Source organism: Musca autumnalis, unplaced genomic scaffold, assembly GCF_047663935.1.
Source record: "Musca autumnalis isolate F117 unplaced genomic scaffold, ASM4766393v1 scaffold_3, whole genome shotgun sequence".
Taxonomy (NCBI): Eukaryota; Metazoa; Arthropoda; class Insecta; order Diptera; family Muscidae; genus Musca; species Musca autumnalis.
In genome coordinates this window covers 106,134,711-106,159,388 of record NW_027411866.1, presented here as the reverse complement: position 1 = coordinate 106,159,388, position 24,678 = coordinate 106,134,711, and the positions used below count along the sequence as shown (strand labels likewise).

Below are 24,678 nucleotides of genomic sequence, written 5' to 3'. Positions count from 1 at the left end.
TTTAGGTGTTGTTGTGACGCCTTTCCCAATCCATCGTATTTCCTGTATGGCAGTAATATCGGTCTTGTACTTTTCAAGTACGTCTGCCAATGCGAAGACTGCACCTTCTCTATAAAGAGTGCGAACATTCCAGGTGCAGATTCGCAGATCATGGTCCTTAAAACGTTTGCGGGGTTCGTCAACTTTAGAGGGGTTTGTTTTTCTTTTCTTTCGTTTTTTCATAGTAGGATGTTTTTTCTAGGGGAGGGTTACTAACCCGACGCCCAAACCCAAGTTTTTAACGTTCTTATGGGTGAACGCGCGGCACATGTTAGCTCACTACCTTTAACGGGTGTTAAAGACAGTTCCCCAGGTGACACCACGGGGAGGTCAGTGTCCACTTGAGATGAAAGAGGGACCAAGATAAATCCTGGGCTTTGCCATGTTAAAACCGGTCAGGACCGTTCCTTGGTATCTTCCATCCCCTACGTCACCCTTGGTATCTGATTAAACTTTAAAAAAAGGGATCTCACTCTTCTCTGTGAAGTTTCGGAAGCCTTCCGCCGGAAGGCATGAGTGAGGTTCAAAATAAACATAATGTCACCTCTCCAGCCGCCTGTTTCTTCAATCACAATTTTATCATTGCTGAAGGCTGTTTTCAATACTAATATGTTTCCATAAACGTTCATCAAACCCAGCACAGAGAAGTATCAATAGATTCATGAAGCTCATCAGGTTAAACAAATCTAACATATTACGGTGTCCTTATGTGATTGAGCTTCCCAATGTTTTAATTTGAGCGCATCTAACTTAATTTTTATAGATTCATTCTTGAGGACCAGGGTTAAATATTCAAAGCTCTGTGTCTATCGTCACAGTTTATGCTCCACTTCTCCAGATAAAGCGTGTTTAACAAATACTCCTTCACCCGAGCAGTCTGGTGAGTGACAGGGTAAAGAGCAGAGTACTGCGTCACATTAGGATGGCCAACCGCAATGTGCAATGGATGATGTTGCGAATGTCATCAGGAGCGCTGAATCGTCCAAAGCGTTGGGCCCTGATGGAATCTCCATGGCAATGCTGAGTATATCACTAAAGTTCTCAACTCTTCTCTTGCCACCCATATCGTTTCCGAAGTCTGGAAAATGGGCAAGATTGTCCCGCTACTGAAGAATGGCAAGGATACCGGGAAAGGTGAAGCGTAAAGACCGATTTCGCTTTTGTCGCCCGTAGCAGAGGCCCTTGAGGCTTCACTCCTACACAGCGCCAAAAATAGCTGTCCAGTTATCGATCACCAACATGGGTCCCTCAGGCAATCCATCACGACGTCATCAATCTTCACACATATTAGTGAAGGACTCAACCAGAGCAAGCCGTGTGATAGAACAGTGATGGTGGCACTTGACGTATCAAAAGCCTTTGATACTATCAGGCACTCCACGTTGTTTCAGGACATCGAGCAGATGTCATTTGTTAAAAACGGAACTCCTATATAGTTGATCTTACAACCTTTTTTCACCAGAGAAATATGCGAATATGTGCCACTAAATCTGCAGAGAGGCCTGCTCTTTTGTTGAAATGCACCTAACAAAAGCTGGGATATGGTACGCCAACCTACTTTCCATCGTAGAAAAGGTGACATTTTTTTCTTCCATTGACAGGCTTTCCTTTCGGAATACCCCTACTAAAAGAACGGAGATATTTCCATTCCGACGCCTGAATATTAGCTGACCATAACCAGAATCAATAGCCTTCTTCCTCTCTGGAACCCTCAGCTGTCCTAAATTTTCGTGACGATTTGATAAAATTTTCGACCTCTACAAAAACTTTGCATCTTTGTAAAGGTGAACGTTTCTTCTTCTAACCATCAAAATTTCGTGGCGATCCGTTCAAAATTGCGACCTGGAAAAATTGGATGCATTACCGACTATTGCAATATTTGCGTCATTTGTCCACCTACACAAACCTACTTTGCATCAATTCTTCTTCCATCGACGAGTTTCTTTTGGAAGACTCCTATTAGAAGCGGAGATATTAACATAAGAAGGAAACGTTGAATTTTCTCCATATAAGGTTTTTGCCCATTCCGACCATTGAATATTATGACCATCATCAAAACCAAAAGGCTTCTCCCTCTCTGGGACTATAGTTGGGACTATAGTTTGGGAATTCCCGACTTTTTTCCATTCCCGGGAAATCGGGAATAAAAATTTCTCATTCACGGGAACCCGGGACTTTTTATGGTTCGAAGGATATTTCGATCATAGAATAAATCCGTTGATAAAGGATTATTACAAGGTTGACCTTTTGTGTACAAAGCTTCACAATTGCACCGCGGTGGCATCAAAGATATAGATATATAAACATACAAACTATAGTTATTACTGTCCTCCATTCCTAATATACACGATTTGCCACTTACACATTATACAGTTTTAACAATAATTGTGGACAAAACAACGATTCGAATCGATCACAGAGTTTATATGTTAGCAAATTAATATACTTCAAGAATGCCATGAATAAAAATATGGACTATAATAACAAGGAAATGGCTCCAAAAAGTTAAGATTTAAGTGAGTTTATACAGACTTCGACTTCCAAAAAAAAAAAAAAAAAAACAATAATTATTGAGAGGACCAAAATGTATGTATTTTACACTAATTATCGCGATTTTTACTATGGACCCTAAGTTTGTTACAAATGATCGGGAATTGCGAATTATCGCTATTCCACTATATTTTCAACATTAAATAACTATAAGACAATTAAGATAAGACTTATATATGAAAAATACAAATACCCGTACGGGACGGGATTTCCCGGGAGATTTTTTGAAATTCCCGGGAAATCCCCTCCGAAAAACATCGAGAATTCCCGGGAAATCCCGGTTCGGGAATTCCCAACCAGAAACTCTATCTGGGACTCCCATTAACTCTCAAAATTTCGTGATGATCCGATCTAAATTGCGATCTGTAGCGTGATTTCCAAAAATGGAAAAATGGGATGTAATAACGACTATTGCGATATCTCCGTCGGACTTGCTATTGGAAGGTCCCCAACCAAAGCTGTGACATTCGTCATTAATTAAAATCGCAAATATGAAAACCTGGGTTGGATTAGCGACTTATTATTTCTCCACCTACTGTTGTAAAGGTGAAGTTTTCCACTTTCTTTAACAGGCTTGGCTTTTGCAGTACTCGTAATAGAAGCAGATATATTCGTATTTATAATACCCTCCCGACATAGTGGTATAGGGTATAAAAAGTGGTGAACACTGAAACTCGCAATTTCGATTTTTAAAAGTGGGTCTTTTTGACCATTAATTGGTCAAAAAAACTTTTTTAAGGAAAATTCTCTTATTTAAAGACAAATTTATGATGTATTCAATAACCAAATTTTAGTTATTACGGGTGGACAATGTGGCTAAAACCTTCAAAATACCGAAATTTAGGCGGTTTCGTTCCATGGGTGATATATCAAAATGTAGACCAATACCAAAACTTCTCTTTCGCAGCCCTGGCGAAGACTAAATACCAAGTATACCAGCTACTTCGGTTGGATAATGTGGCTAAATCTTAAAAAAATACCGAACATCGGGCGGTATCGTTCTATGTAGGCTACATGAAAACGTGAACCTATGCCCATAATTTTTATCAGAAAATTTGTTGTCCACTGGGAACCCTCAATGCAAAAATTCAGCCAATTTGCTCGAGATACTTAGGTAAAATCTTCAAAATACCGAAAATCGGGAGGTACCGTTACATGGGGTCTATACAGCGTTGCCGACAGTTTTTGGTCGGAAATCGTCAAATCGTCAACAAAATTTGGAAAATCGTCAAAAAATCGTCATAATGATCCAGAACTAGGTTTGGTTACCGTTTAATGCGATTTGTTAGCCGATAGGTTTGTCAATGAGACTGACAACATAAAATGTACAACCCACAGCAATAAATATAACCCAATCTCACTTAAAGGGTTGTTCCTAGTTGGGCAGACCAAAAAACTCATTTTCTTGAATTGTTTTCAAAGAAACTACCAAATTTTGTTTAAAAAGTTCTTTCATCAAGAAAAAGAGAGCACATCTTATACTACTTTTGGTATTTTTAGCTCTGTTCCAGAACTTAAAAGTTTTTACAATTTTTACCACTTTTACACATTTTGCGTTCTCGTACACAAAATTTATATGAAAATCGTTTACGACTTTTACCACTTTATAAAGTACGGGAACAGGCCATTTGTTGTTGAAAAATATTGCAAAGTCTTGTGGTAAATGGCTATCTACGAAACCCTTTTTTGTAAAAGCGTTTTGCGATGTAAACGATGACTCGAAAGCGGATGGGTCGATTATCGTACATGTTTGTAAGCATTTTAAGAACCTTTAAATCTTGCCTAAAGGCGAAAAAGAATTTTAAACAAACTTTTAAAAAAAATTAAATTGAATTAAAATAGACTGTTTTTTTTTTTGTAAAAAAAATCGGGCAACAGTTTTTTTTTATAAAAATTGTCTCGCTTATGGTCAAACCTTTTATTTATTTAATAAGCTTATCAAACCATGTGTATATCGGTCAATTCGGTTTCGAGCTATCGTTGGCATCGACTTCAAATATGCCATTTCGAGAAAAACGCGCTTAAAGTATCTATGCTACATACAGATCTCAGGAAATTGTTCCCTTCTTGAAAATAAGCCAATATTATTATTTTTTTTTTTAAGTGACAAGTAGATTTGACCCCTTAGGTACCGCTAAGTATTACCTTTCAGAAAATGATAGTTTTCCCCGTGGTTTTCTAGTTTCTACTAATGCAGATTAGCTCAAACATCGCTTGCTTGTCGGTACACGTACATTTGGGTGATGAGCAGTCGAAAATTGACAAAAACTCTCATTAAGGAGGAGGACATGCGTAGGAAGTATTATATCTCGAAAATTTTTCAAGGAAGATTTTCATTCATTAACAATCCTAAATGAAAATTTTCAGCTGATGTAAATCAAAAACTATAAAAATACCTCTATTCCAGATATGAGCCTAAATAAAGCCAATCCGTCTCGAAATTGTTTAAAAACATTAAAATAGCTCATGAAACCGAGTTTGGAATATTGCTTTCCTTAAAGACTTTCGTAAAATTCTGGTCAAAATATAGTTATCGTGTTTTATTTCATGTAATTCGGGATTACGTGGAAAATCGTCATTTTTAGACCAAAAAATCGTCAAAATGACGATAAATCGTCAAATTCGGCAACACTGGGTCTATATCAAAACGTGTACCTATGTCCATAATTTTTATGGGGAAAGTTTTTTGGTCAACTGGCAACCCTGACCCACAAAATTCTGCAAATATGGTCGATAAATTTAGCTAAAATATTCAAAATATCGAAAATTGGAAAGTACCGTTATATGAGGGCTATACCAAAACGTGGACATGACTTTCCCACTTTTTGCCCTCGTTATTGTCAGCCAAGAGTAAGTACCTGTACCAAATTTCATCCACTTACGCCAACTTCTTCTATTTTTGACAAGCCCACACGACACACTGCACCTTTTCTGCTGTCTTGCCAAGCCTGCTCAACTTACTCCAGTAGATCTGTGGTTACATCCCATCGAAACAGGCACGTTCATAGAACTGGATATAGACCCAGAGCCAGATTAAGACGATACAAATATGTATATCAAATACTGTTACAACAACAACAGAATTCTCCGTCTACGCAGCAGATTGGTTTATAGACTTTGGAAAAAATATCTGTCAAGCTCTTACAATACTGCCTCGTCATATAACAACACGGCTAACCAAATATTTTAATATTTAACGGTAAAACCAATATTATACAAATCTGTTATGAAAGGTATTTTTAATGTAAATTCGCATTCAGAAAAAGGGTAACATGTTTCAGTTTTATTTTTAAATTTTGTTTGATCTATAATCAGTGTTGACGAATTTGACGATTTATAGTCATTTTGACGATGTTTTGGACCAAAATTGTAAAATGGCGATTTGACGATTTTATGGTCCAAAATGACGATTTTTCACGTAATCCAAAATTGCTTGAAATAAAAGACGATAACTACATATATTTTGGCCAACATTTCACGAACGACTTAAAGGAAAGCAATGTTCCAAACTCGATTTTATGAGCTTTTCTAATGTTTTATAGCAATTTCCAGACGAACTGGTTATATTTTGGCACATATCTGGAATAGAGGTATTTTCATAGTTGTTGCCACATCTTCAATTTACATCAGCTGAAAATTTTCATTTATGATTGTTAATGGATGAAAATCTTCCTTGAAAAGTGTTCGAAATAAAATACTTCTTACCGATGCCCTCCTTAATGACAGTTTTTGTGGATTTCCGACTGCCCATCAAACAAAATGTATGTACGTGTATCGACAAACATGGACGATCACAGTGTCAAGCAAGCGACATTTAGCTAATCTGTCATTCAAAACTGGCAATGTGTACCCAGCTTTACCTTGCGGCATTTCTGCAAACTCTTCTGAAAGCTGTTTTTATAGCGGTATTTAAATGAGATTGCGTTAGATTTATTTCTGTGGGTTGTATATTTTATTTTGTCAGCGAAAAAATCACATTAAACGGTAACCAAACCTAGTTTTGGACCATGTTGACGATTTTTGACGATCTTCCAAAGTTTGTTGACGATTTGGCGATTTTTTTGACAATTTCTGACCAAAAACTGTCTGCAACGCTGCTTATAATGCATTTGTAGCAGTCCTCTTTGTACCCTCAGCATTTATTCTAACGAGGGTATATCAGGAATATTGTCAATTATTTCATATTCCATTTCAGAAAAAAAGAATAAATTTTTTTCGCGCTACATCAACGATTTTTGATATGTGGGTTAAGAAAAAAATTCCGAGTACGAATCTGGTCGCGAGCCAATTTTTGGTTGTTGCGGACAAAAGTTATGGCGCTTTTATTTCGCTTTTTAAGAAAGAAAATATTATAAAAACGCTAATTATTTTAATGAGCACAATTGTTACAAAAAAGTTATCTCGAAGTTACTTCAGCGAGTAGATTGCATAATACCTGCAAAATGTTACACAGAATTCGCGGAATGTACAAAAAATTGATACATTATTGAATATAAGTCTACTTTTTTCAAAATTAAGGCCCATTTAGTGGTCATAAAATTACAAAAAAAAATTGTTGTGGATCCAAACTTCACGGCAAATCAAATGAGACTACAATCATACGGATTGGTGTTATAGTTTGGATGTTACAGCCAAAATAAGCACATATTTCGGTCAAAAAAAATAATTTTTTGTTTAAAAAAATATTTTTCACATGCATTATGTAGTAGAAAATATTGTAAAAATTTATAGGAATACTTCCTTCATTTTGCTTAAATCTCCCAACAAAATAGACGGATTTTGCTTTATTGACATTCATATTAAAGCTTTCCCATTAGGGAAGCTAATTGGGTTGATGGGGATATATGTCAAAGCTTCTGAAATGGAAATAGAGGTCAAATAACCCATTTTTATTTATATGCATTTTTAAATACGTGTAAATCGCGTAATTATCAAAATCAGTTTGTCCGCATGTGATTTTCATGTACAGTAATACCGTATCTTTTAATTTGAATATAGTTTTCGAAATTTAATTTGGTGGCTAAGATGTAGCATCGGCTGCATCTTAGTGCCTAAAAACCTATATAACGTCGCTAACTTGCGCGGAGTGCGTATGCTTTTTGTCCGCATCCGATTTCAGTGTCCACCATAAAAATCTACATCGATATATATCTATTTCAAGGCGGTCAACGAAGAACCGTGGATGTAGCATCACACACTATTTTTTGGGATAAAATGAATGTAGCTCCCTTATCAGTGAAGTTTTCAAATCTCTGTTTCCGCTAAAACAAAGATGCTGCATTAGTTGTTTCATTGCAGTGGAAACGAACCGCAGAAAACGCGATAAAATTCGCGATATTTCCAAAAACAATTTTAGGTGATTTTTCTACTTTGGATTTTCTTGTAACTCGCGTTTTAGTGGATGGATTTTCACGGAGAATGATTTATTAGATCCGGAACGTAAAAAACTAAAATGTGCAATCAAGTACGAGGAAATCGAATGACAATTGTAAAAATTAGGCCCGAATAATATGATTTTTAGAAAAATATTCACACAAAATTTCGTCATTTCGATACATATTTCTGTGAAGCTGTGGAGGCTACATTCACGATATACGTATCAAAAAGCTCAGAATCGCAAGTACTATAATCCTATTAAAGCCTTTTTGAAAAATCTGTTTGCTTAACGCGACTAGAAGAAAATGTCAAAAAACACTGTAAATTTGGCTTCAAAATGTCAGCGTCATTTATTGGTAGACGCTGATGAAATTTTGAAAAGTTATACATTAGTGAGATTATCCTTATTTAGTTGGCTTCTACTTTTACTTTGACAGGAAAATCGTGAGAAGTGTGGTTTACTCACAAATCGAGAGAAAACAAAAAAAGACATGTTGGCTTCAACCCATTTTTACCCATTTTCTAACATAAATATAGCCGCAGCTTCCACGCAAATTAACTTTTGAGGCCAATATTTTTTGCCACGTCCAAAAACATTTCATTTTATCCATAAACATTTAATTTGTATAATATACAATCACAAGTCGCGTGTTCTAAAAGGGTAAACCTTGGCTTCAGCTATGTTAAATTTTCAAAAATATTGGTGATATACACTTTCATACGAGCAAAATGTGCCTCATCGAAATAATGGTTTTAGACCCCCAAGTATGTTTGGACGAAATCCGTTTCAGACAATTCGGAGTTGATTCAGCCATGTCCGTCTGTCTGTCTGGCTGGGGCGCACGATAACTCTCGAACGGATCAGCCGATTTTGTCCAAAATATTTTGTCGAAACTTGTCTAAGTTCGAAGATCGCTATATCGGTCCACATCTTCCGGTACCTCCCCCACAAAAGTTCGAAAATCTCCGGAAAATTTGTGCGCACGATAACTCTAGACGGGAGTAATCGATTTAGTTTATACTTTGCACATCGTGAAATTTCTACAAGACTTAAAAAAAAACTTCCAATATGGGCTCAATCGGTCCATTCCTTCGGGTACCTCCCACACAAAATTTCGGAAAAGTTCAGTTTAGGAGCTGCTCTCGAATCGCTTTGATTTTTACTGTAAAAACTTGTATTCACTGCCCCCCATACGACGGTACAAGTTTCATTAGGGGCAAGTCCATACTTCCTGAGAAAATAGCCTGAAAGTTGCAAAAAGGCCCTGTGACACTGTGGGTAGTGGTTGGAGCGCATGATAACTCTCGAACGGATCAACCGATTCAGTCCAAAAATTGGCCTTCATAATATTTCGTTCAAACTTAGTTTAAGTTCGAAGATCAGCCATATCGGTCCACTCCTTCAGGTACCTCCCCCACAAAAATTCAAAAAATTTCGGAAAAATGTGGCCACGATAACTCTTGAAGGGAGTGATTTGGTTCATTCTTTATACATCCTAATATATTTACCAGATATAGATCAGGTTTGAATATGGGCTATATTTGTCCACTCCTTTGGGTACCTCCCACACAAAATTTCGGATAAGTTCACTATAAGACCTGCTCTCGAATCACTTTGATTTTTGATGAAGCTAGTTGAATTTGCTGCCTCAATTATGACAGTAAAAGTGCTTTCAGAGGCAAGTCCATACTTCTTAAAAAAAAACATCCCGAAAGGGGTAAACCCCTATGGTGCCATATGTAGTGGCTGGAGAGCGCGATAACCCCCGAACCGATCTCCTAATATTTTGTCCAAATTTAGAACTTCTAAAATGGCCCATATAGGTCCTCTTCTTAGGGTACCTCTCCCACAAAAGTTCAACGTTTGTGCCTAAGTGCAGTTAAGGCTCTATTCAAAGATCGTTTGGTGTTCGTTGTGGTCCTGTTTAAGCGATGTTATTTTCCGTGGACAAGTCCATGTTTCCTGGCATACTGGCCCAAAATGTATACGATGACCTACTGAAATGGCTAGTGGGCGCGATATCTATCGAAAAGATATAAAAAGAAATAAGATCCACTTCCATAATGGACTATGTCGGTCCATTCCTTTAAGTACCCCCTCCGCAACACTTTTTAACTTTAATCATAATCAACGTTTTTGTCGACAAATTCAAAAGACCCTAGACATAGGATGAGTGTATACCTCTGTCGGCAAAGCCGACTGATACTTTTTTTAATTGTTTTATCCCATTTTACCTCTATTACCTGCAAATAATAATGTGAAATAACATGCAAATAATAAATAATATAATAAAAGTAAATTAATTATATTTTCTATATCTTATCTTTCTTTTCAGGTATGTACCTAATTTTTATGATTTATCAGATTTTAATATTACACCTCGGTAAGTCGATTTCTAAAAATGTCTATAAAATGCCATCAAAGAACTGGAGTCGTCGCTCCAAATTATGGCGAAAGGATAATTAAGAATTTTCCCTATAATATATAATAAATAAACGTTTTGCTGGCTTTTGCAAAAGTTTGTAAAAGAAATTTTCATTATTTTCATTAATAACATTAAATTGATTTGTTCACATAGCTGTGATATACATACATATGTATGTACATCTGTTCATAATAAGACTTGGTTTAACTGTAAATTTAATGATACCACTTAAAACCATTTTATGAAGTTTCATTAAAATCGTCGATTATATCCGTCATAAAATTATTAAAATTTGTATTATCTACTGAACTGTGAAACAATTTCACGCCTACGTTATTTCATCATTATCGTCGTCAACATTATAATTAACCTCTTAAAAGCCCTGGTGATGGCGATGGGTTTGTCTGCGGTATTTTTTATTTTTTAAATCAACGCAGTACAAAAATATTGTCGTCTGATTCATGAATTCCGTAACATTAAAACGCAAAACAAAAAAATTCAACGAGACAGAGGAAAAACAATGACAAAATTTGTCGAAACAATTTCAAAATAAATGGAAAATAGCGGGTGAATGGAAAAAGTGTTGTTGTTGTATTAATGATTTCATCCCTCATTTAATACAATTGTGAAATAAACAAATCAATTACAACAATTGATGTACGCCGACACCAATGCCGCCGCTGTGTGGCATCAGCAGTTGTATTTCCTTCCATTCGGAGGGGACATCGGCGAAAAGCCCTCACTTGATTCTTTGTTTGCTTGCCTATGACCAGTACCGCCGTCAATGGCAACCTACAATTTATTATTCTTTAACAGCTGACGACTGACCGACCGACCACCAGAGCAAACAAACATCCAACAAGCAATAATGGCAATGAAAATGACACGACGTTTATACACGCTCACGTTTAGATCAGGCGACCATAATCAATAGTCATTTTTTTGAAATAGAATATTTGTTTCTGTTTTGTTTTGTTTACCAACAATAATGTGACGACGGAATTCATTTATTTAACGTAGGTAGACTAATAAAATATTTTATTTATATTTAGTATTCTTTCAAGAGCATTGTAACAAATTAGCAATTTTTCTCTCTTGACAAAATGAGTACTTAGCGTATGGCAAGTTACATGAAAATGCCAAATTTTGGCGAACAAAAAATTTACAAATTTAAAATGGGCAAAGAGTTTGCCAGCTCTTATCTAAACAGCAACTTTGAGTGGGGAATATAAAATGAATGAAAATTACCAAGTAGCTGTAATGACACTAACGATGAAATTTGTAGCACAATGTATTATTTATACAGAAAGCAAAATTCTCGGGATAATATATCTTTCTAGAGGTAGCATCAATAACTACACGGTGCTCTTGAATCAACTTTAAATGAAAGGAGCTTACACCTGGGAAGTTTTTGCGGATTCTGAAACTACAATGTTCATAGATGGGACATATTTAAGAACCAAAAAATCGCCGGAGCGCTTTTTAAATAAATCACGGTAAAAATTCACATTTTTAGAGTTTTTTTAGGTTTTCACGATTTTGCTGGGAAACCGCTAACCATATCAAAATGGAACTAAAGAAAATATTGTAGCAGTGAAAATTCTCTACAAGATTGTCCCTTTTTCGTAGGTTTTACCATTTTTGAGATATAAAAGTTAAAATTTGGACAATGCACTGACAGTATCGCCTCCTTAGAAAACAATGTCATATACGGTGCGCCTTAAATAACTTTAAATAAAAACCGCATACACCTGGGAAGTTGTTGCTGATTCTGAAACAGCATTGTTCATAGATGAGAAAAACTCAAAAACAAGAAAAAATTGCTGGAGGGATTTTTAAATAAATCAAAGTTCACATTTTTGTCCTATTGAAGCGGGACTAAAGAAGATGTTGTAGCTGCGAAAATTCTCTAGAGGATTGACCGTTATGATTTGTTCCTAGGTTTTACAATTTTTGAGATATAGAAGTTCAGTTCACATTTTTAGATTTATTGTTAGATTTTAGCTATTTGCTTGAAAACGGTTAGTCGTATCGAAATGGGACTACGAAAATGTCATAGCTCTGAAATTTCTCTAAAAATTGGCTTTCGTAATATTTTCCTAGGTTGTATCATTCTTGAGATATATAAGTTTATGTTGGGAAATTGCAGTCATGACATTGTTTTATAAGGAAATGATGCAGGTAGTGAATTGTCACAATTTGAACTTATATATCTCAAAATGGTAAAACCTACGAAAGTATCGTAAAGGGCAATCTTTTAGAGCATTTTCACTGCTACAACATTTTCAAGTTCAAGAGCACCGTGCTATTCTAATAATAACAAGACATTGAGAACTTAATTGATAAATCGCGGGTGTATGGTTCACGACTTGAATCCTTCAAAGTAGACTATCGATACTCACAGAGACTGGGTTCAAGTCTTGTTAGCAACTCTGCTGCTTATATGGTGGCTAGATTATCTGATTGAAATACACTACAACTATTGGTTAGCTAATATGAGTGTTTGATAAATGTATGCTCGCAGCAGATACCGGTGTCAAATACTTCCTCCATCTGGATATTTCTTTATTTTCTTCGGTGATCAAAATTGACGCATTTCTTGGAACACTTGATAGTTTGGAAAGAAGTGCTTTCCGCCAGACAAGTACACCATAGGTTAGAATTTTTAATAGACTTCAGGACATTTTGTCAGGAAGCATGGACTTGCCTATGGAAACATTGTATCATTGTAATCAGAAATAGCAAGTGAAAACGTCAAAGCTATCCTTGAACATTTTTAGGCGTAATCTTGAGCTTTTATAAGGTAGGTAGACCGTAGTAATTGTCTCATATAGACCATGATATACTTTTGGAAAAAATATAACATGATATTAATATTTCCATATGTCAGAGTCCATCTGGGAACTTGATCTCAGTTTGGGTGTCCCTCATTTCGATAGTTATCGTGACAATCAGTCATTTGTGTTGGGCACCGTAGGATTTTCACGGTCTTGCGCACGAAAAAATATATAAATGTAATCATGGACTACCTTCAGAGAAAATTTCTAGCTGTAGCGTGAATACTAGGCTTAGATTAACGGACGAAAAGACATATAGACGGATACACACGTAGCGGATTAACTTAGCTCGTCAATACATTATTTTTGGTACATATAAAGGTAGGACTAAGGCCTTCATTTGGATGTTCTATAAACTTTTGTGGCAAAGCCAACATGTAATACCCTCCCACATAGTGGTGTAGGGTAGCATAAACCCGACAACACATAAAAATATTATTACGTTTTAAAGCCAAAATTTATAACTTCCAAAACGGTTGCCATGGAAACCATTGCAGAAACTCTTTTGGTTCTAAACGGTTTAGAGAGGCTATTTAATATTTTTCTGAGGACCGGGTATCACTGTGCAGAGCCGAACCAGCTTTACGAGAATACCAAATTCAGACATGGCGTGGAACATTCCTGAACGTACAGGACCGTCGAAGGCTGCTTTATAATCGACTCAAAGATTATAAGTGTCGATCTGTATCTCTTAGGTGTTTTCTAGTATTTGCCGCAAGGTAAATATGGTCTAAAGTCAACATTGGTATGACCCACTTATTTCATTGACCATAGGCTCTACTCGCTCACACATTATACACTAACTCACTACCACACTACCTCATACACTGTAGGGAGCAGACTTATGCCCCCTATAGTTTGAGCACACAGGCTTACCTCCTTTCTTGTGGGTGGAACGCTCCAATCATAATGTGTGCGTTCTACTAGTATTTTGTCCAAACTTAGTTTAAGTTCGACGATAGGCCATATCGGTACACTCCGTCCGGTACTCCCCCATAAAAGTTAAGGAATGTTCGCTAAAATGGTGCGCACGATAACTCTTAAAGGGAGTAACTGAAGTCGTCATAACTATACATAGGCAATATTACTTCCAGGCATAGATCAGGTTTGACTATGGATGAAATCGGTACACTCCTTTGTGTAACTCCCACCCAAAATTTGGAAATAGTACAGATCAAAAGCTCGTCTCATATCGTTTTTAAATTTTTGCAGCAAGTTCTTCTTGTGGGTCCTGTGACGACGCCGCAATTTTTTCGGGGCCAAGTACATACTTCCTGAGGTAAAAATTAAAAAGCCAACCGACACCAACTAAACTGGGTAGTACGTAAGACAACCCTCAAGGGAGAAACCGATTGGGTCCAACCGTTGTACGTCCAAACATTGACTGCATGGAACCACTCCACAGTGGTCAATTTGCCGAAATAACTGGTCAAAACTGTAAAAATGAATGGATTTTGTCCTGATTTTGGGTTTTCATTTTTCATATTATTTAACCCTCATGTGCCTCCAAAAACTATAAAAATCTAATATTAAATGTGAACGTATCCGATCAAAATATTCTACAAATTTATTCGCCATAAAATTTCTGGATTCCTCCTCTATAACGGAAATTGTACCAAATTTAGTACCATTTAATACTTTTCGTACACATACGTACCAATTTCCAAAACAACCTCAATCCTACACTCCAACTGTAATCAGAATTTCAAATTTCAGGACTTTATCTCTATCTGTTCTCCCAAATTCAAATTGTACCGAATTTAGTACCATTTAGTACACATAAGTACCAAAACTACCAGCATATCTCAATCCTACACTCCAACTGTAATCTTAATTCCAAATTTCAGAATTCTATATCCATCTGTTCTCCAAAATATAAATTGTACTACATTCATTACTATTTAGCACTTTTCGTGCACATAAGTGCGAATTTCTAAAAACTACCTCAAACATATACTAAAGTTAGTACCACTTACTACTATACATACACAAAAGTACGAATTTCCAAAACTGCGCCCATAACTCAATCCTACACTCCAAATGTAATATTAATTCTAAATTTCTAGCTCTATTCACCGAAATCCAAGTTGTACTAATTTTAGTACTTTTTAGTACCATTCATACACATAACTACGAATTTCCAAAACAATTTCCTTATATCAACACCATATCCCAACCTTGATTCCCATACCGTATTTTAAGATTCTAGCTATATCCGTTCAAAATATTCAATTGGTACCAAAATTAGTAAATTTTAGTACTTTTCGTACACTTGTCTATCGAATTTCCAAAAACCCTAACTCTCCATAAGTGACCCTCATTCCAAATTTCCGAATTCTAGCTCTTCCCGTTTGCCGAATATAAAGGGTACCATATATAGGACCTTTTCGTACTTTTCGTACCCTTCTAGGACGAATTTCAAAAAATAAATAAATAATATTTGACACTATTTATATTTTTCTCGATTTTTGGACAGGGGAAAATCGGTCACTGTCCTACACAAAGTTTGGAAAGAGTTCAGTTTAAGGACTCGTCTGGGATCGTTTTTAGTTTTTTGCAACAATTTGTGAATACGGCCCCAGTTACGTTACAATTTTTGCGGGGGCAAGTACTTCATGAGAAATTGGTTCACGTATTTTCTTTGATACTATCTTATTGGCAAATTCCTGTGCTAACATTCCACGAGCAACTGTTACTCTCAACTGAGTAACTGAGACGCACGAATGAGAACCCATCAATGAATTGTACACCACACAAGTCATACAGCTAACCAAACAAATACTGAGGCCAATACCAACAACAGCCCCTAAGTACTCTGCAAAAACAATTACCTTGATATGAGAGATATACCACGAAAAAGAGAGTGTGCTATAGCAATTCCAAAGAGAAACCCCCCAGACATTTGCCGTTATGACCATTGAAGAAATCCACCATTAAGTTGAATTGGAGCTTCCAAGAGCACCGACCAACTACTGGTTCTGCTCTTCAAAACGCAAAGAGCATAAAGCGAGAACACGAAAATGAGTATTTCTTTTAGAAAAACGCTAATATCTCAAGCGTATCTTATGGAATTTTCTATGGTCGGAATAATTTTTTAGTGTTGCTCTACCTGTCGTCTCGCTAACAACCATTTTACAGAACTAAACGCTTGAACGTGTGAAAAAGAATTGAATTCGCGCACAAAAAAAACAAGCAGAAGAGAAAAAACAAACAACAACTATAGGAAAATTTTATATTGAAAAAAGCAACAAACCAACAACAAAAACAATACATTTTTTGTTATGGTTTTTTGTTTTTGCTTTAGTTTTTCTTCTTTAAGTTGTTGTTAAAGTTTTGAGTTTCGTTCGTGGTTCGGGAATTTATTTTGCGGTTAAAATAAAAAAAATCTCAAAGTGTGGAAAAATCGTTTTACCGGACGGATGAAATACAAAAAAGTTTGAATATACAAATTAAAGTGTAAATTAATGAAAACCTAAAGAAAAAGGAAAAATTGATAAGCAAAGCTAACAACAACACCTCCCTTAAAGCAAAAAAGCAATGAAATTGCCTTCTTTTGTGAGAAGTTGGCTCTAAGTGTTTTTCTTAAAGAAAATATGCCATCAATCATACGCCGTGTGGTATAAAATACTACCAACATCAATCATCATTTGGCGATAGTGGAATATGCAATCAAAACAACACCAACAACAACAAAGAGCAATTTATTTAAATGGTAATAGAAAAAATAAAAAAGAATTGTGTTCTTCTTTTTTCAAGCAAAATTGTATTTAAAGTTTCGAATTTACCAGAATCTGCCATGGCTCTGAGATACCTGAAAATTGTAGTGTGTGGCAACATAAAATCTAAAAGCTGCAAAAAAGTGTAAAGAAAAAATTCCTATATCTTTTACATAAAAAAGAGAAAATCCTGTCAGTCCGTATAACTGGCTGACTGGCTGGCTGGGTAGTGCAGTGCATTTTATTGTAAATGAGTGTCACCACCACTGCAAGTGAGTGTGAGAAGTGAACAACAAGAGAATTGTGAGAATTGGATAAACTCTTCGTTGCAGTATTGGAATTTGTGAAATTATCTTAAACTACAGCACACGACACAACAACTACAAATATTACAACAACAAAATAGCAACCAACATATATTACTTGTTTATTACAACGACAGCAACAACAACAGCAAACCGAAATCACATTACAACAAGACAACAATAAAAAAAGAAAGCCCCCAAACAACAGTAACGTCGTCTACAACATCCATAAATTGTTTGTTTGTTGCTGTAAATTGCATTTATGTTTAGTTGTTGTTGGCTGTCTGTCGGTCGGTCCATGTTCAGCAACAACAGATAAAACATCAAAACAAGTATCACACAAAAGCACCACCACTTGGCTAAGCAATAATCGGCAACTCTACAATAATCAGTCACATCCAAAACAACAACATCAGCAGCTGCAGTAATGCGCCTCAATTCTGTGCCGTCGCTAACGTCAACGGAATGTGCATGTGCTGTTGTTATTCGTTCGTGCTGTTACATTCCATACGTTTACAATTTTTAATACGTTGGCGGCTCGCGTCAATTAACAATAATTTCATGTCGCGTTTTAAATGAAAACCACAAAAAATATTCACATATTCAAAATATTCAAATTCATAATTTACATAAATGTGCAAAAAATATGAAAATGTTTAAAGAAATTATTTATACAAAGTAAAGAAACAAATTGTGAATAATAAATAATTAAGCATAAAAAATGGATTCAAAAAATTAACAAAATTATGGAAATATTTTTTATGAAAATATCTTCTGTCGTAGAAAAATATTCCGTCATTATTATCTCGCCACATCATGTTTCCGATCTGGTATACTTCAAAGAAGAACGTTGCACCTTTATACTAATATCACATAGTGGACACCAATAAACCTTGTAATCGCTTAAGAGCAAAGCTGAAAACACATCCAACGTTTGAGTAAAGTTTTGTGTCATTTCTGGTAGAAGAATAAAGAAAATATTGAAACTTGGCAGCACTTTGTCTTTATTCATCTACCAGAAATGACAGAAAACGTTACTCAAACGTTATATATGTTTTCCGCTTTAAGAGTATTTTATAGCCACTAAATTTGGTATCTATAGGGGTTTTCCCGTGAACTACGCAGTGTGATTTTACTGGTCATAATTCTGTAACTTTGGAACGGATAGAGATATTTTAATAACGTTTTTCTTTGTTCAGTAAATAACATCGTCAGCTTTCCTTCTATTTAAATTAAATCAAAATGGGTTAAGGGGTTGCCTTTAAGGGGTTATCCCTAGTTTTTCAGTCGAAAAAAACTCAGTTTTCATGTTTTTTTTTGTTTGTTTTGTTTTCAAAGAAACTACCAATATTTTTAAGCTTTTCTTTGTCTCATATGAAAGAGCACATCTTATACACCTTATACTTTGGGAATTTTTGTTGTTGAAAAATATTGCATAGTTTTCTGGTAAATGGCTACCTGCGAAACTCTTTTTTGTATACGAAGATCGGTCCATTCTTAACACCCTGTCTTTAGGCTAGAAAGGGTATATACACTTTGACACGACCAAAACTGTGCCTCATCGAAATAAAGGTCTTACCCCCAGTTTTTGTAAAAATTTTTATTTTTCTCACACGAATTGTCAAATTTTGTAGATCGATTTAGAGCGCTGATTTTTTAAATGAGGAATCCTTAACGATATATGGAACGGGTATACGAAAAATTAGACGTGTATGTCATCTGGGGGCTGAGCTATGAATGCCTAAATTATTACGAATATAGACGAACGAACAAAAATAAGTTACAAAAACTGGGGGTTAGACTCCAAGTAAGTTCGAAGATGGGCCATGTCGGTCCACTCCTTCGGGTACCTCGCCCAGAAAAGTTCAAAATTTGTCTTAAAGTGGTGGGAACGATAACTCTCGAAGGGAGCAATCGATTTGGTCTGAACTTCGCAAATCGAATTATTCCTTCTAGTTATAGATCGGGTTCGAATATGGACTATATTGGTTCACTCCATCGGGTACCTCCTACACAAAATTCGGATAAAGTGCAGTTTCAGAGGTACTCTCGGATCGTTTTGAAATTTTTTTCAGTAAGTTGTCCTTGCGGCTCCTTTTACGACAGTACATTTTTGTTCTTGCGCAAGTCCACACTTCCTGAGATATTGGCTTCAAAGTTTCACGAAACCCTGACGGCACCAACCAAAATTACAAATCCGCATGATAATTCTCGCAGGGAGTTTTTGATTGGTGCAGACTGTGCACATCGTATTATTTGTTCCAGTCATGTAACAGGTTGGAATATGGATTGTATCGGTCCACTCCTTTGGGTACCTCCCACACAAAATTCAGAAAAAGTGAAGTTTAAGAGCTCCTCTCGGATCGTTTTGAAATTTATTCACTAAGTTTTCCCTGTGGCTTCCTTTACGGCGGTACAATTTTTTTCTTGCGCTAGTCCATACTTCCGGAGATATTGGCCTAAAAGCCCCAAGAAACTCTGACGGCAAGGATTTTCTGATTGGTGCAGACTTAGCACATGGTATTTTTTCATCCAGTTATGTATCAGGTTTTAACATGGTCTATATCGGTCCACTCCTTCGGATATTTCCCACACAATATACGGAAAAAGTGAAGTTTGAGAGCTCCTCTCGCATCGTTTTGATTCTTTTTTCAGTAGGTTGTTCTAGCGGCCTCATTTACAACGGTACAATTTTTTTCCGGAGTAAGTCAATACTTCCTGAGCTAATGTCCCAAAAGCTCCAAAACCCTGCCGGCACATACTAAAATAAAAATTGTGCAAGATAACTCGAAAACATTTTCAAAAATTTCTTCCAAACTTAGTTTAACGTAATTTAATATTTCGAGTCTTTTATGAAGAAGTTTGGTTACTAATGTTTCGTATAGGTCAATGATTTGGTATAGCCTCACATTACAGTACGTACAGATTTTAAAGAAAACTAATGATACAAAAATATTAGTTGGGTACCACCGTGGTCCAATGGTATGTACACCCGCCTTGCACGCAGAAGGCCGTGGGTACGATTCCCCGGCTAGGCAACATCAAATTTTCAACGGTGGAAAAATACCCTCCGTAATGTTGGCGAAATTTCCTGAGTATTTCAGCCATGTAAAACTTCTCTACAAGTGGTGTCTTAGAACACGTCGTTCGGACTCGGCGATAAACTGTAACTGTATATATTTTATATACGGCAAAATTATTGTGTTTGGTTTGGCTCATTTTTTTTGTCAGTGACTGAGGGTGATATTTACGAAATAATAACCTAATATACAAAAATGTAATAACGAAATAATGTTATTGGATCCCAAACATGTTTGGTCGAAATCCGTTTCAGACATTTTGGAATCGATGTAGACCTGTCCCAGACAGACAGGAAACGAAAACAGCTATTAATGGACATCGTTATATTTTTAAGAGATAAAGAATAGTTTTGAATATGGAATATATCCGTCCAGGTCTGGATATATCCCACATAACAACGTTGAAATATTTTCTCGGAGTAATTGCCCTAAGCTGTAAAAACTTACGGTTGTCAACAGAAAGAATGCGTACTATGGTAACTGTCAAAAGACGTACCCGAACTGGTCCGAACTTTTCACATCATAATATTTTTTCGAGATATACAGTGTCCCAAAAATGTCTTCGTAAAAGAACGATGATAGAACAAAACTTCAAATTTTAATAGTGTGTATCAGTTCGCTACCATAGTTCTTCAATGAAATTTCGAAACAAAAGTGTATTTTAATGGACCATAAAAAAGTTAGTACGCCAAAACCAAAAATGTTGATAGGATTTTTGAAGGGCTTTAAATCCCAAAAGGAGTTCTCCACCGCACAAAAACCTTGTTGTACAGTGTAATCAACGGACTTCTGAGTTACGATATCCTCTTCGATCCTCCACCATAGTTTCACGAACATTAATCAGGAACACAAGCTTTGAAAAATATCACAATGACGTGAATGATATGCGGAAACCCATCCCACATTATTAAACTTTCTGCGACAGAAGATAATTTTATAACTTTGTTAATAAAAATGTTGATCAAGTGAAAAATAAAAAGGAAAAGGATGTTTAATCATATACATCCATACAAAAAATTAATTAAAATTTAAATATTTAAGTGTTTTTATATAAAACAATCTGAAATATTAATAATTTATGAATATTTTTAGGTGGTGAAATATTGTTTAATTTGTGTAAAAAGTTAAAAATTTCGGAAAACCATTAAATTTTGAATACATATTTAAACGCTACAACAAAGTGAAAATATAAACAACAAAATATTTAAAATAATAAAATTTTGAATGGATACAAACTGTATAATATCAAATATTATATGCAATAATATAATATCCCTTTCAACAAAAAGTAAGCAATAATTTTATTCCTCTTAATTAACATAATTTGTATATCGTTGGCACATGAAAATCATTAATGTTTTATTTTGTTAAGAATATATATTTAAAAGATAAAATTTAAAATAGAACTTTTTTATAAAAATGTTTCACCAGTTGAATGAAAAAAAAAACATCAGCTGATTTTATTTAATGTAACATTAATATTTGAATCACGAATCACACTATTTTATGCGAATAAATAAACATAAAATAAACATATTTATTTTTATAAATTTCAATGAGAACTTTATTAATTCATTCAGCATTATATGCTTTAATAAGACTTAATTCAAAGGACCAAATTATTAATCCATTGGCAAAGTTGTTGTGATAACGTGAGTTAATGAATTCATATTTTTTACCAAACATGTTGTTCCCTAATATTGTCTTAAGGTTCAGGGGCCTAATTACGACATTCGATTCGATCGAGTATTTACTCGAGAATGAAAAAATCAAACTATGAAAACCTATTCGCGCCACCAACTGTACATTTACTAAGGTATATCCATTAGAAATTTGTTACAACAAAGTCAAAAAGTTTTACAAAAATAAATACTTTCGTACAGTTTTCTAGCACATCTTCATTCCGAAAGTATTATTCAACGATTTCAACAAATATTTAAATTTTTTCGTTAATAATTTTGTTTTTTAGTTTTTGCTTTAAAATAAACAAATTTTTTACCATCTACCTTCTTAGTTCTTTGGAGAGCACAAAGGTGTTCATAGCTCGATTTTTTTCATTCACGAGCAAATTCTCGATCGAATCGAATGTCGTAATTAGGCCCCTGGTTTTTATCGGGCTAAACGTTGGGGTGGCTTGGTTGTCAGAAGTTTAAAAATATAATTATTCGAAATTCACTTACAATGGTCACATACGTTAAAAAGCATTGATACTAATAATGTTAATATTAAAATATTGTAAAAAATTGCAGACGAGTGGTAGAAGAAGTTATATACAAGATAAAAACAAGTGGTTCTTTTTTTTTGTATTATCCAAATTATATTATATGTATATAATATTTATTTTAATACAACTAATAATTTTTATATATAATAAAATATAGATAACACAAACAAAAAAGAACCATTTGTTTTTAATTTGTATATGACCGCAAGTAAAATTATTTATTTTTAATAATAAATAAATAATAATAAATAATTAAAAATAAAGAAAAAGTCCAACAATAATTTCATAAACCTGAAAAAGTTTTCTAAGAGTAGAATACCTTCTTAAAGGGTCTTCGAATGAAAGACCTGCTAAAGGGGACTACAGATGATCGAAGAGCTGTTCTTCTGCTGATAGAGTGTCTCCTAAAGTTATCTTTATTGATAGAGCACCTCTTCAAGGCGTCTTTTGTTGGTAAAATTCCTCCTATAAACTCAAAAGGAGTATTCTGTGGATAGAAGAACCTTCAGAAGAGGGGCATCTATTTATAGAATACTAGGGTTACTATATAAGATTCTAGCCTAATAATGAAAACGCCAATATTTATAATGAAAAGTAGTTTTATTGTTTTTCGGAGTATTCTCCAGAATGATTTATGCACTTTTGCATGCGCTTAAACCAAGTGTTGAAACACTTTTCCCACTCCGAATGAGACACCTCTAAAACATGTGAATGCTTAAACAACATTTTCTGGTTCCGAAAATCGTTGACCTTGATTTTTTTCTTAATGTGCGGGAATAAAAATTCATTGGGCGCCAGGTCAGGGCTGTACGACGGATGACCCACTAATTTCACGTTTTGTCCTGTCGAAAAGGCTCTGGTTTGAGCCGATGTGCAAGAGCTCGCATTGTCATGGTGCACAAGGATTTTTTCAAATTTCTCCGAAGACTTAAGGCAAATAAATTGCTGTGTAGCACTTACAATTGGCCAATTTTGTCAAAAAAAAAAAAAAAAAAAAACAGGCGATTATTTGCTTCGAAGTGCTTCTTCCGTGAATAACTTTCGTTGGATTGATTCATCTTCGAAGACCAACACGATCGATTGCTGTTTTGCTTCGGGCTAATTGGTAAAGATCTATAACTCGTCACCTGTGACAATCTTATAAAAGTCTTTTGAAGCAGCGCTATTGTATTTGTCAGAATTTCTTTGCACCAATCGACACTAGCCTTTCTTTAAGCAATTGTCAAATTATGCCGGATGAATCAAAACCAAATTTTTTACAGACAGGTGTTCTTGCACTATCGAATGTGGAAGAAATGCCCACGCATGCCTCTCTCTCGGTATGTCACATGACGATCTTGCATTTTCCGTTCATGTACCGCACCAATGTTCTCTGGCACAACGGCCGTTTTTGGACGATCTTCGTCTTTTAACTAGTGTCTGCCACGATTAAATTCATTAAACCAGTTTTTACAGTGCTATAGGTTGGTGCTTCATCGCCATACACAGATCTTATTTCATTCGTGATAATGCACGTCGAAAGTTGTGAAAAATTATCGCACAAAAAGGTTCAAGGGTTTATTCACTTTTTTGGCGAATGAATTTTTTAAGTTACTGCAAACAACGCAACACATGTTCGTACGTCAGACCGTACTGAGTACGTTTATGCTAAAAAATTTCAAACTTTCCAATAAAATAAAAACACGTAGTTGAAATTATTAATCGAGCTAATTGATCTAAGGAGTTTTGTATTGAAAAAGTGAACTCTAGCAAAGTCCCACACACCCAACAAATATGCTACGACCGTTTCGCTTCCCAGCCAACAATTTTTGCCGATGGCTCTGATATCAGATTTTTTTCCGAGATTTCGTAACCTTTCTTTCCGATTATTTTCCGAGTGCTCTGCACAATCTCGGAAGGGAAATTTTGATTTGTTTTCTTTCCGATTAGTTTCCGAGTACTCCGCACATAATCTGAAAGAATTTTTGATCTGTGTATTTTTCTCGCTAGCAAAAATCCCGAACTCTGGTAGAGAGTTGATTGTATACAAACAACGCCAGAGGCAAGGGAAATTTCTTTGCTTTGTTTGCATGCTGTACCTTGTTTTTTAGTTATTTCGCAGCAGTTAAGTGAGTAAGACGTAGCG

General features: G+C 35.3%; 1 protein-coding gene and 1 long non-coding RNA gene across 6 annotated transcripts in view; both read left to right on the top strand.

The window, feature by feature from the left end:
- The window catches only part of Hers (Histone gene-specific Epigenetic Repressor in late S phase), a 573,059-nt gene that overhangs the window by 355,739 nt on the left and 192,642 nt on the right, over window positions 1-24,678 (top strand). The window lies entirely within an intron of this gene.
- On the top strand, window positions 10,614-20,080 carry LOC141397316 (uncharacterized). The gene is made up of 3 exons (XR_012411368.1): window positions 10,614-16,940; window positions 17,017-18,821; window positions 19,050-20,080. It is a non-coding gene; the product is annotated as an uncharacterized lncRNA (long non-coding RNA).